This window comes from Phoca vitulina, unplaced genomic scaffold (genome assembly GCF_004348235.1).
Source record: "Phoca vitulina isolate PV1807 unplaced genomic scaffold, GSC_HSeal_1.0 scaffold8, whole genome shotgun sequence".
Taxonomy (NCBI): domain Eukaryota; kingdom Metazoa; phylum Chordata; class Mammalia; order Carnivora; family Phocidae; genus Phoca; species Phoca vitulina.
Window position 1 is genome coordinate 63,734,236 of NW_022589711.1, and position 13,597 is coordinate 63,747,832.

At 41.2% G+C, this 13,597-nt stretch overlaps 1 protein-coding gene across 2 annotated transcripts in view; it reads right to left on the minus strand.

The window, feature by feature from the left end:
* Nucleotides 1-13,597, minus strand: part of KCNMB2 (potassium calcium-activated channel subfamily M regulatory beta subunit 2) — a 231,519-nt gene that overhangs the window by 94,972 nt on the left and 122,950 nt on the right. The window lies entirely within an intron of this gene.

The following is a 13,597-nucleotide window of genomic DNA, read 5'->3' on the forward strand; positions in this document are numbered from 1 at the left end:
TCTGAAGGAATATTTGTTGAATAAATATTGAAATGAAATGTTTTGGGGTAAGTCTAGAAAAGCGAAGAAGGAAGGTCATATCTGATATTTTCATGTGTGTGTGTGTCACTGAAGGAAGGGACACTACAATTTAATCATAATCAGGAATCCCTTCCTTAGAAAATTAATACCAAGTTTTTCTGGCTAGTAGCTCTTCTGAAGGGTTCCATTTCCTCATGGATAATAGAAAAATGTGTGGAGACCTTGAGAGTTAAACAAAATAATTTTAAGATTTTCACATGTAAAGGGAATTTCTACATTCCTTTAAAAAAGCAGACTAAGACAATACAAATACTTCTACAAGGTTAGCGATCAGAGGTTTGTGCATTGGGGGGGCTCTATTACTTGGGGACTTCTATATAGGTTTGGTCTATGGGGCTGAAATTTTTCTAATGGTGGCCAATCTCAGACCACATTGTTGGAGGAGGTCACGGACAGGACGTGACCTCCAGTTGACCCAAAGCCCACCTGGGCAGTTGGAAGCTCCTCACCTGCCCTTGTTCTTGCCCACCACTTCTACAGCTGGAGGCATTTTAAGGACGCTGCTCTGAGATACTGATGTGTTATTGAGACCAACTGGATGGTATTCGTGAATGCACTCAGTTAAGGCCTCCATATAAGCTTTTAAGAGGGCTGTGGGTGGGTGTGGAGGGCTATTTGTCTTGTGGCCACTCAGGATGAGTCTTGTAAGTTCCCTTGCCTGTGAAATCTGTCACCAGCAATATGGAGTGGCTTTCCGCTTTCTTTGTCTCTTCTTGCCCTCTGTATACAGGGGCCAGTTTGCAAACCAACACACACGAAAAGCCTCCTTCCTTTAAGTTGTACCCAGGGAGCCCACCTAAAGACAGGTTTGTAGGAGGGTGCTCTCAGCATGGCTCCGCAGGTGGCATTATGAGGCACTGCTGAGAGCCCTAGGGAAGTCATTCCATGCGGCAGAGATCATGTGCCTGAGGACGGGGGGTGGGAGGGTGGCACAGCAGGAGTCTGGTCCCAAGCAGTTTGCCCCCAACAGGATGTGGAACTTTGTATAAGGCAATTTCTGTCTGCGGTTTGGTTTCTAGATTTGTTGGACCAGATCTCTAAAGTGATCTCTAAGGACCATTTTTGCTCCAAGAGAAGGTGACTTCAGGAGCAGTTAAGTCCTTTTCTTCATTTTTAGCTACGATGTTATTTTTCTTATTTTGGATGCTCTTTAAACATTCACGTGGACCCGCTTTATAGTAGGAGCTGATTTTGTATTGTAATTTTATAATTAACAGTGACTTGACTTCAGAAACTTCCCAGGAATGAGATGCAGTTTCTCTTGAGTATTTGCCTATATCGAACACGAAAGGAGAATAATAAAAGCTTGTGACCGCAAGATGAAGAGGCTCTAACATTTGCAGAGTAATCGTTACATGCTGATCACTCTATCTGCTCCATGTGAATCTGTCCTTACAATGATCATCCCAAGGCTCCAATTTTCCCTGATTTTACAGTGAGGACACTAAGCATTGTCTAAGACCAATGGGCTCAATTCATATTTGAATAACCTCTTCCCTCTTTTTCCAACGGAATGTATGTATATATAGTAAAAGGAATACTAAAGACAAAAAAATATACAAAAATGAATTCTTGTGTCTACCCCCTCCTAGTCTATAGCTGCCTCTCCCTCTGTTTGGTTTTAATTTCAAACATGGTGATTTTTTATTTTAATTTTTTTTTACCACTTGCTATTCCCAATTCCTAGATGTGTTGAAGCTCACAGAATAAAACATAAAATTTCCTTGAATAATATAAAATACCATTTAAAACTCCAGGTTAAGGAGGCAGTCTGTGCAGTGGTTAAGGCAGCAATCTCTGCCTCTGATAGTTACCACGTGTGAATCTGAATCCTGGCTCGGATCTTTTTCATGCATGTGACCTTGAGTAAGTTACTTAACCTCCCTGTGCTTGAGATACCCCTTCTGTAAAGTGGAAAGAGCAGCTCATGCTTATGGATTCCTAAGAAAAGGACATGTATGTAAAACGCTTAACCTGGCAGCGCCTCCCCTATAGTATGCATGGTATAAAGGTCTGCTATCAGAGGATTTTCTCTCTAGGTCGAAGTGCCACGAGAGCAAAGTGTCTGCCTTTTGCACATAGCGTCTTCCGCACCCAGACCAGTGACCGGCACCCTAGAAACTGTTAATAAATATTTGTTGAGTCAATGTAACACCCACAGGCATTCACATTACTGCAGCCTCCTCCTCCAAGACTGTACATGTTATTAATTAATACTCAGTCTCTTGGGCTAGGTTTCCAAAATAACAGGTGAATTTTTCATCAGTCCCAAGTTCCATCCATTATACACAAGGTCTACAGATTACAGCACCTGGGTGGTTAGGCCCCCTCATAAATATGCTAATCTTATTATTTCCTATTGGGGAAGAGTGGCCTGGAGCTAGGGTATACTATTAATCTCCTGGTTTGAATACGGATGCTGAGGTAGGAGCACTTTCAAACTTAGGGGCACAATAGAAGAATTACACTTGCAACATCAAGGTGGGAAACACAGACTATTTGAATACCTCCTGGTCACAGTGACCTCAGCAAGCGTTCTGTCTGATGGAGAGGGTGGAAGTGAGGAGCCAACATTTGTTGTAGGTCGCCCTAGACCAGGAAATGCATCTTCGTCAGTCCTCCTAACTACATTGCATTTTACATTTCCCACTTTCCAGATGTGGAATTAGAGGTTCAGGGAAGTTACATAATTTGCCTAAGGAAACATAACATGATTTGAAAGAAGGGCCTCTTATCCCAAAACCAGTGCTTTCTCTGTTAAATCAAGCCTGGCACATGGAAAATTTTCAGTAAATGGCAAATATTAAAAAAAAAAAAATAGTAACTTTATTTCTTCTGCCTGGCCAGAGATGATATTGGATGTGATGCTGGGCCTATTCTTAATTTTAAGTGGAACTTTGAACCTTTTCTGAGGATTCAGTCTTCTCTGGCTTTCGGGGTGAAATTGGGTTCCTTGGAAGAAGGGGCTTTCTTGGCTGAGAGATTTCTTGCAAGCACCAAGTGAAGCTAATGGTGCAGGTGGGCTGTATTCTGTGGTCTTCCACAACGTGCACAAGAAGCCCATGGGATGCCTGATGGAAAACTAGTATCCTGTCCCGCCCCTACCACCAGTTTACCAAAATAGATTCTTAACGGGTTAGGTCTGGAGGTCTGCATTTAAAAAACCTCTAGGTGATTCTGGTGCATATTAAAATTTTATGAACAAATTCTAGGACTTTGGAGGACACTGTACCTGGTGGACCCCAGGGACTGGCCTTACACACTGAATCTAGAGAGGCTGGGGAGTGGGGGACGGCCTCTGGGCTTCTAAGGATGAGGACAAGGTCTTCCAGTGTCTAGGCACCAGGCTTCCTGCTCCTATGAGGAATGACAAAGTATGGCCTCTTGGTTCTGAGAAGATAGTGGGGAATCCGTTTTCAGGGAAGAGGTAGGGGGCCAGGCCAAGGAGAAGACTGTCTGGCACTTACCAAGGGGACCAGGCTATGAAAGAAGTTTTGGGAATTTAGGATTAGGTAGGTTCTCTCTGTGTGAAATGAGAATAAAATAACTATTGCAGGCTGGATGCCAGGTTAAGGGCTGATGATGTCAAGGGCTTTGTTTGTATTGTGGTTTTTAACCTTCACAGTGAAAATCTATGCAAATGTGCACAATTAAAGTAGAGGCATTATGGCATGGTGGTGAAGTGTGTGTGTCCTGGAAGACCGGGTTTAATTTTGACTCCATATTGGCAAGTGCCATATCCTTACCCCTCAGAGACTCCCTTTTCCCTGTGTGAAAAGAAATTAATGATAATATCTACTTCATGTGGTGGTTGTGAGAATGAAATGCAATGAAAATAAGCTAATGATGTAAAGGGATTAGCATAGTTCACAGGATATAGTAGGTTCTCAATTAACACCCCCTTGCCAGCAGTTTCCGTAAGGGCAGGGCTGAAGCCCACTCAGTTCATCACTGTGTCCCCAGTTCTTTGTACATACTAGGCATTCAACAAACATTAAATATGGGTTGAATAAATGAGTGCATAATGGAAGTAACAGGAGGCATTTGAAGGCCAGGGCCTCATTAGAAACCTAGGGAATTATAATATTGATACTATAAAATGGTTTATTTATTTATTTTTTTAGTAGGAGTTTTTTTTATTTTTTATTTTTTATTTTTTGTCATCAAGTAAAGAGCTTTTAATAAACTTAAGGTGAAACATTTTGGGATATTATTATTATTATTATTATTATTTTTGTTATGTTAGTCACCATATAGTACATCATTAATTTTTGATGTAGTGTTCCATGATTCATCGTTTGCGTATAACACCCAGTGCTCCATGCAATATGTGCGTGCCTTCCTTAATACCCATCACTGGGCTAACCCATCCCCCTACTCTCCACCCCTCTAAAACCCTCAGTTTGTTTCTCAGAGTCCATAGTCTGTCATGGTTCGTCTCCCCCTCCAATTTCGCCCCCTTCATTTTTCCCTTCCTTCTTCTAATGTCCTCCACGCTATTCCTTATGTTCCACAAATAAGTGAAACCATATGATAATTGATTTTCTCTGCTTGACTTATTTCACTTAGCATAATCTCCTCCAGTCCCATCCATGTTGATGTAAAAGTTGGGTATTCATCCTTGCTGATGGCTGAGTAATATTCCATTGTATAAATGGATCACATCTTCTTTATCCATTCATCTGTTGAAGGGCATCTCAGCTCTTTCCACAGTTTGGCTATTGTGGACATTGCTGCTATGAACATTGCAGTGCATATGACCCTTCTTTTCACTACATCTGTGTCTTTGGGGTAAATACTCAGTAGTGCAATTGCTGGGTCATAGGGGAGCTCTATTTTTATAAAATGGTTTAATATTAAAATAAAATTAACAAGATCCTCAGGGAAGACTGAAATCTTTCCAAGCTTTGCTCCCTACCCATTTAATACCAAGAAGAATTTGAGTGTTTTGAATACCTTTTGTATGCAAAATGGTTTCTCTTTGGTCTTCTTCCCTCCCTCTCTCCCTTCCTCCATCCCTCCCTCTCTCATAATTAGGAACCCTCTGAAAACAACCTTGTCTGTAGGACTTGGGTCCAGTTATAAACCTCTACAAGCAAGGGGGAAACACAAATCTGCTTTCTTCTAGCTGGCACACAAATCTAGAATCTAGGATTATTAAGGTTTGGAATGAGACACCTAAGAATTGTGTCCCAAGAAGGTTCTCTCCAGAGTTCCTGATTGTGGTGCATCTCCTCCTCCAATGGATGTGCTTAATTAAGAGACTGTGATAGGAAGAAATGAGAAGTTTGGAAATGATTGTAATTTGAAATCTAGGGCTCTGGGAACCCCTTGCTCTGTGAAGGAGCTAGAGCTGGGGCCCTGCTTGATTCCTATGGCCTGAGGGCTCCATGAAATTCAGTAGCATTTTTAACTGTATTACTTCAGGTACCTGGGGGCACCTGCCAGGACAGGGGATCTGAGTGCAAGGCACAGACCAGGGCCCCAGTGGCTGGTTTGGGCAGCCTGGTGTAGGTGGGCTTCAGGGATCAGAAAGGGTGAAGATGCATTTCTAGGGCATCGGCTGTTTTTTTTTTTTTCCCCTGGGTCCTCTGAAAGTCTTTAAAACCCAACTATGAATTCCAAACAAGCATCTTATCCATATAATCTGTTACATTATCTATAAAAATGGTGGAAATATTTTTCTCCCAGAATTGTAGTGAGATGAAATAAGATCTACACAGAATTGCTTAGATGAACAGTACAAACAAAATCCTGGGAAGACTGGTAAACAAGTAGCAGAACTTCATTAAACTGATGTATTAATTAAAAAAAAATTCTCGGGACACCTGGGTGGCTCAGTCGGTTAAGCGTCTGTCTGCCTTTGGCTCAGGTCATGATCCCAGGGTCCTGGGATCGAGCCCACATCAGGCTCCCTGCTCAGTGGGGAGCCTGTTCTCTCTCTCCCCCCTGCCCATGCTCGCTTGCTCCTTCTCGCTATCTCTTTCTTGCTCTCTCTCGAATAAATAAATAAAATCTTTAAAAAAAATTCTCAACTTCCCCTAAAACAGAATTTCTACTTGACAATTCTGTTAGTTCATTTGAAATTACTAAACTTAACTGGATGAACAGAATTCTATTATTTAGAAATAACCCATAATTTATACTTTTTCCTACAGACGTGCCCTTTCTGATGTTTAATTGGCATAGAGTCTGACTGTATAAAAAAATGAGTTTCTAAAAAAAAAAAAAAGCCCCACATTGTGTTACCTTGTCTTTTGCTATTGATCTAGCACTGTGATAGCTGCTAGTGACAAGTCTCAGAAAACCTGTATAAAATCAAATGCCCTCTTCTGTGGTTCCGTTTCAATACTTTGTGTGTCACAGCCTATGGCTGGAAGTTAAATTCAAGACATCCTCAGAGCTGAAGTGCAGGTGACTTAGCTAAGGTGCCTGGAAAGCAGGAAGTATGTTGCCTAGCAACCAGAAACATTTGACAATATCCAGTACATCTCCTGTTCAGTGTTCTCAGCCATCCTGTTTTTCCAATTCACGAAGCAGATGTCAAGCCTCCCGTTTAAATTTTTAAGGCATGAAACACCATAGTGAAAAGCAGGGACCACGCTTTCATTTGCAAACTAACACATTGGCTTCAACTCCAAATCTTGGGGAATTTGTAGAGACTCCCTTCCTTCATGTTGATTTCCCCTTCCTCCTCCTCCAAACAGAACTAGTACACTGCCTTTTTCCCCCCTTTTAACCTGTAAGAAGAGTTAAGCTGCTTATAAACTGGGGATGCTTACCCAGAATATTGATAAAGAAGGCAAGAATAGGAAAAGACTTGAAAAGATCGTTCACTGATTCATTTATTTGTTCTTTCATTCATCCTATGGTGAATTAACAAATAAATGCAGTATTGTTTAGTAAATAGCGAGAAATCAGACACATTTGAGTTCAAATTCCTACCTCACTCTGAATTATCTCATTTGAAATTATTTAACCTCTTACCAAATTTCAATTTCCTCTTCATAAAAGGGAATAATAGGACCTGCCTTATAGGTTTTTTTTTTTTTTTTTTGAGAATATACTGAAATAAAGTAGGTAGAGGGATCAACATAGGTCATGGTAGAGAGGGAGTGCTCAAGAAATTATGGGTGATACTATTGCTACTTCATTTTTGTTGGTAAGTTCTCTAAGTCTACGCTGTGAAACAGAGGTGTCTGTAACTTAATGGAAGCGAGTATAGGCTCTGGAGTCAGACTACCTGATCAAGCAAGTTTCTTAACCTCTCAATGCCTTGATTTTCCCAGGTATAAAAGGAGGCTAACAATAGCATTTTACTTCACATGTTGTGAGAATGGAATGCGAGACTACATGTAAAGAGTGTAGCCCAATGCCAGGCACATAGGGTTAGCACTCTACGAAAGCTGGCTACCATCTTCATCCTTCTATGTCCTTGGCAGTGGACTTACAAAGATGAATAAGTCATGGTCCTTGGTGTTGAGTAGTCTCCTGGGGGTCCAGGCATTTGCTGGAGCACACTTAAAAGTAATTACCTAGAAGGGGACATTGATAATAAAGGTATAAACAGAAAGCTATAGAAGCCCCAGGAAGGGTGTTATGCTCCTAAGGCAGCTATTGGAACTGGTTCTCACACTTGGCTACACATTAGAATCACCTTTAAAAATGACTGATGTCTGCGTTCCCCTGCCAGAGATTGTGGCAATTGGTATGGGCCGTAGAACCTGGGCCTCAGGAGTTTTTGCAACTCTGGGATGATTTTAACGTACAGCCTAGTGTTGATACCGATCATATTTACTGCAAAATTGGCACAAGTATCTGCGAGGTGCCATGAGCTTCTTACCCTTGTTATGTCTGCTCTGCCTCAAGCATATTGGGGGAGCAAGTGGAATAATGGCAAATAGCAATCTCTTTGATCTTCCAGGTGGTAGTATTAGCAGTAAAACTAATACAGTAACTGCTATCATTTATTTGGAACTTCCTATGGGCCAGGCACTGTGCCAGGGACTTCTCATGTATCTCATTTAATCATCCCAACAACCCTAAAACTTAGGGGACTTTTATCTCCTTTGCACAGATGAGAAAACTGATGATCAAAAATTTAACTCGTTTACCCAGAGTCTCAAGGTTAGTAAGTGGCAGATGTCTCTGCCCCCCATCCCCCAACTCAGCCACAGGCTGAGGTCTCCATAAGAGACCTTGAAACTAGACCCTGGAAATCAATACCACTGTCCACTCACATGCTCTCCCGGGCCTTTCTACTTGAATTTCCACTTGCAAATAATAATAAAAGAAAATTGAAGCATGCTTGCTCTGTGATATTCCATTGGCTGTGTTTTGTGTTGAAATGTTAAATACGCTAGCTGTGAGGCCTCCCGTGGGGAGGAGCCTGGGTTGCCCTGGGGGCACAGGGCCTTGGTTTGGACTGCAGCGTGGACCTGTAGAGGACAGGGGGTCGGGGAGGTAGGGAGAATAAGTTAGGCATTAGAGCGGGGTGGGGGTGTGGCCACAGAAAGCTCTGTTCTTGTTTATCACGGAAGACATCTGGGCCTGGCATAGAGACCAGAAGCCAGGGAGGGTGGGGACACAACTTTCTCCTTTCTTGAAGTTCCTGAGATTACAGTAGCACTGGCCTGGATTGGGAGTGGAAGGCTGTGAGGTTAGCAAGATAGGGGAGACAAGACCAGAGCTGTGTCTAGTCAAATTTCATCTTCACCCACTTGGAAATAGTGTAGACCTAAATGTGGTGGTTCTACACACTGAAGAGGACAGGTCAGTGAGGGTGGGTAACATGGCCTTACACATAGAAAGGGCAGTGTGTAATCACAAAAAGAATGCTAACTGTTGTTTGGGGGAGGTCTACTCTGTGCTGGACACTTTGCATACATTATCTCATTTAATTACTAAAAAATCCTATGAATTTAGAATTATCATATAATACATATAGAATATATATATATATATCAGGTAATAATATCGAATCTCTAATACTAAGCTTTTTGCTGAAGATCAAACAGCTGGTGATTTGAGAGCGAGGCAAATGCCTCCTGTCTGTGGCTACTGACACCAAAGGCAGGGAGGTGGGGGGCCGTGAAATATGGAGTTAACCAGTGTGTGTCTTAGAGTGGATGTGCACATCAAACTTTCAACAACTGGTCACGAGATCTGATGGGCCAAGGTTTTCCCCTACCTCCCTGAACGCTTAAAGGTGTCTCCTGTGGCCTGACATGGGGGTGGTGGAAATGGAGACCTGCTAGGACTAAGGCCAAAGTGTGTGTTCCATGTTGGTACTTTTCTCCTTCTGCTTCTGGGTTTATTTTTCTATGCAAACCCTTTTTAGAAGAAGGGGATGGGGTTTTATTCCTCTTAACATTGATTCTGGGATACTTGGCATTCTATTTCCTGGACGAGATGGTTTTGACTCTAGGTTTGGTGTTTCCTTTTAACAATAATTATTTCAGATATGCTATATCTAAATAACAGTTCAAAAGGCCTAGGAATGAGTAATTTTAAAAAGTTAGAAAAAAATATTACAGACAGCTATAAAAGGCATTCTTTTTTTTTTTTTTTTTTTTTGGTCTTTCCCCAAATACAAACATCAACCCTTCTGGGGTGTGTACGTATGTTATGTGGGTGTGTGTATCCGGAACTCATTTTCAGACGTTTTCTGTGTGATTAAACTCTAATTTGAACATTCTGGTGATCATAAATTTTATGGAAATAAAACCTCATTTCTATTACTTGAAAGTAGCCAATGAAATATGAATCCACAATTCATAGTATCTCAAATGGGTTCTCCTCTAGGCTAGTCCCACCTATGGGATGGCTTGTGGGGCAAGTCAGGCCTGATTATTGAGAGGTCTCTGCAATGCCTAAATAATCTCTCCCACTCCACCTGCTGCTGCACAGTGACAGCATGGTTGTCAGGGGCCTGTGACTCAGAAGTAACCACCTGGGACTGTGGCCAAGGAAACATCCCTACATGGACACCACTGAGGGGATAGGGCCAGAGACTCAGGGTAGGTCTCTGCTCCAGTCAGATCAAGTTGCTAGAGGGGTGGCATAGGGATATAGTCAGTGGACCATTTCCCCTGAAATGGTTGGATTGGGATCCCAGCTTGAGGGCTGAGATTGGGAACATGGTGTTCTCTGAGAACTGGGACCATGGATTTATGGGAAAGGACCTGGGTTTTGGTTTAGAGGACTTTGGAGAGGTGGCCAAAGGAGGGTTTGTGCTAACTTGGATTTGAATTTGAAGAAAGGGAAAGGGTGGTGGTGGTCGGTCCTCAGAGGGGAGAACAGAAGCGGAAGAGGCTGGAGACTTGCGGAAGTTGCATTTTCTAGAAGTCAGGAACTGATTATGGTTGGAAAATACTGCGGCCACTCAAATGTCCCCTTTATTCCTAGCCTTAACTGAAAAGCCCCTGGGAGTGGGCTGGTACTGAGCACATGCAAAGGAGGCAGAGCTGAGTCCTGATTCTCTCATTAACTGGTATTACGACTGAGAAGTCAGTTACACTTTTGAGTCTCATGTTCTTAAATTGCAGGAGAGGAAAAGTGATTGCTCTCTTGTTCTCCCATCTGACAAGGTGTTTTTTAAGTAAAAGTTTTCACCTTTGTGAGAGGAGAATATTTGTTTAGAGCAGCTCTGTCCAGGAGAATTTTTTTTTTTTCTAAAATGATGGAGATGTTCTATAACCCTGCACTGATCGATATGTAGCCACTAGCCACAAAAGGCTCAAATTGAGCACCTGAGATATGGCTAGTGAGTCTAGGCTACAGAATTTTAAATGTAACGAAATTCATTTAGCTTCACCTTTGGGTGATGCCCAAAACATTTTGCAAATGGCAGAAAACAGGGAAGAGATGATCTCTTATTATGTGAACTTTCTCCCTGGGGACTGCCACCCCTGTTTGGAACCATCGGAGATAATTGTTTGAGTGTAATTTATATAGAAAATTAAACATAGGGCATGCCATTTTTTACCATGGTACTTGAAACTTAATTGTTTTCCATGGAGGATGGAGATTTTAAATAAAATTATCTAAACATAAAAGCACTTCATCAACTACTAAAGCTGTATTTCTCAAATTCCAGCATTATAATTTGAGAGGATCCTCTTCTCCAGGGCATGACATTCATTGGTCTATAAAGAAAAGCATTTCTTTTATTGCTTAAGAAATATACCTTAGATTTTCCTCCTGAATATTCCTTGAGCTTTTAAAACTCTGGGAATTGTGTTGATTTATGCCATCCTTCAAACCACGCTATTTCTCACTTTAACATCTTATAATAAACGCTTGAAATTGCTCAGATTAACTCCTTTTGAATTATTCAGTATTTAGAAAGAGCTTGGGTCTATGGCCAGTAGTGGTCCACATGGAGGAGCCAAGATCTACCCATTCACGTAAGCAGATACATGTTCACAGGGACAAGGCCTATGGAGAGCATTTATACCATTCGCATGACTCAAAGCTTTCATGATGCATTTAGGCTATGTATATATTTTCCCATGACTTTTGGCCCAAAGTTAACTGAGTACCATTAATTAAAGAATAAGCGTCCCCTTCCCGGCAACCCCCCCCCCCCCCCCCGTGATTAAAACACTTGTAGTCTTCATAATTTTCAACCTGAATGATGGACTTGAATAGCTACTTTTTTTTTTTTTTTTTTTTTTTTTTTTTTTCTTCTGGGCATCTGAAAGGGACTTACTGGGGTCTCTACATGACCATCTGACCGAAATGACCAGCTGGAAGCCAAAGGGGCACAAATGGAGAACTAAAATATCTCCCTGTTCTTTTTCTCTCTTTTTTTTGTTTTTGTTTTTTTGTTTTTCTTCCTCCCCAGCCACATCCTCTTTGTTTTCCTGAAAGCTTTAGGAATAGTGGAATGGTGGAAAGCATGTAGGGAAATCCCAATGTCAAAGGCATTCTAGCTCTGTGGCCCTGTGCTCAATTCCAGCTTCCTCTCCTACAAAACAAGAATATGAGTTTCTGTTAGAGAAGAAAATGTCAAGGATTCAATACCTAGCAAATGGGAGCCCCTTAATAAATGGTTATCAATATTATTGGTAAGACTTCATGGTTATTCTCTTTATTTTCTGATCCTCTGTTCATTTTTGCTTTCCTCCTTTTTTCCCCTCTTCCTTCTTTCTTTTTTTTTTTTTTAAAAGATTTTATTTATTTATTTGACAGAGAGAGAGACAGCAAGAGAGGGAACATAAGCAGGGGGAGTGGGAGAGGGAGAAGCAGGCTTCCCGCTGAGCAGGGAGCCCAATGCGGGGCTCAATCCGAGGACCCTGAGATCATGACCTGAGCCAAAGGCAGATGCTTAATGACTGAGCCACCCGGGCGCCCCTCCCCCTTATTTCTTTTCTGTTAATGTTAATCATCCTTTTCATATTCCTCTCAGCTATCTTAAAATTTTAAAAGAATAAGGCTATATGAATAATTAAGTAATCTTCATCCCTTTCTTTGTTTAAATTTCCTTCTTTAGTCTGCTCATAGTCCTCCCTGCTAACTAGCCCATCTCTATATTTCTATATTATATATTTTAAAAAGATGGTGAAGTTGAGGAAGGATGAAGATACTTAAGACTACAGGAAAAAGTATATTAAGTATCCACTTTATATCAGACACCGGGGATAGACACCTGCAGTAAGGAAGGAATGTGTACCCTCACTCCATTTGCTTCTGTGAGCAGAGATTGGACAGTGATGGGCTCAGACTTGGTTCCTATCCCTTCATTAACAGTTTTCAGCACTGGTAGTTACATAGAAGTGGATGCTATTAGAATTTTAAAGAAAATCACCAGACTTGATTTATTTTTGCTTCAAAAAAAAATCCCCTAGCATGTAAGCAGCTTTGAGTTTAGATTGGCTATTATAGTAAAATCTTAGAAGGGGAGGACCTTTGGCTCTTTTACATCAGTGGAGCTCAGTTTCACATTCACCCAGGCAGAATCTCTAAGTTTTAGGACTCTATTTTAAGAATATTTTAAAAATGAACAATTTCTTGGGTTCCTTTTTAAAAATTACTCTTCAAGAGGGTCTTGTGACTGAGGATGAGTTGGAAAAAGATGAGCTCTTGTTTCTCTTAGTGCTGTTGGCTGAAGTATTTCCTCTGTGTCTTTTTAAATCTGCTACATTAGAATTGGAAGAATATTGAGAATTCTTATGTTCTTGAAGGAAATAGCCATGCAATGACACAGAAAATTTCTTCACATCTTTTGATCCGTGTTTCCTCTTTCGAGAAAGAAGGGCATTGGGCTGGCACTGTATGGTTTGAATTCCTTTTAAGGAATTGGAGTTCCGGGGCTCAGGTGATTTAACGCACCACTCTGGTTAAGGGATGGTAAGCTGGAAGAGAGCTTGCCATACACTTTCCAAAATATTTGTCTACTTCTTAAGGAGTTAGGCACAAAATAGAATTTTAAAGAAATTTGATAAATGTTTTAGACAGTGAAGTGGGATTCCTTTTTTTTTTTTTTTTTTAAAGATTTTATTTATTTATTTGA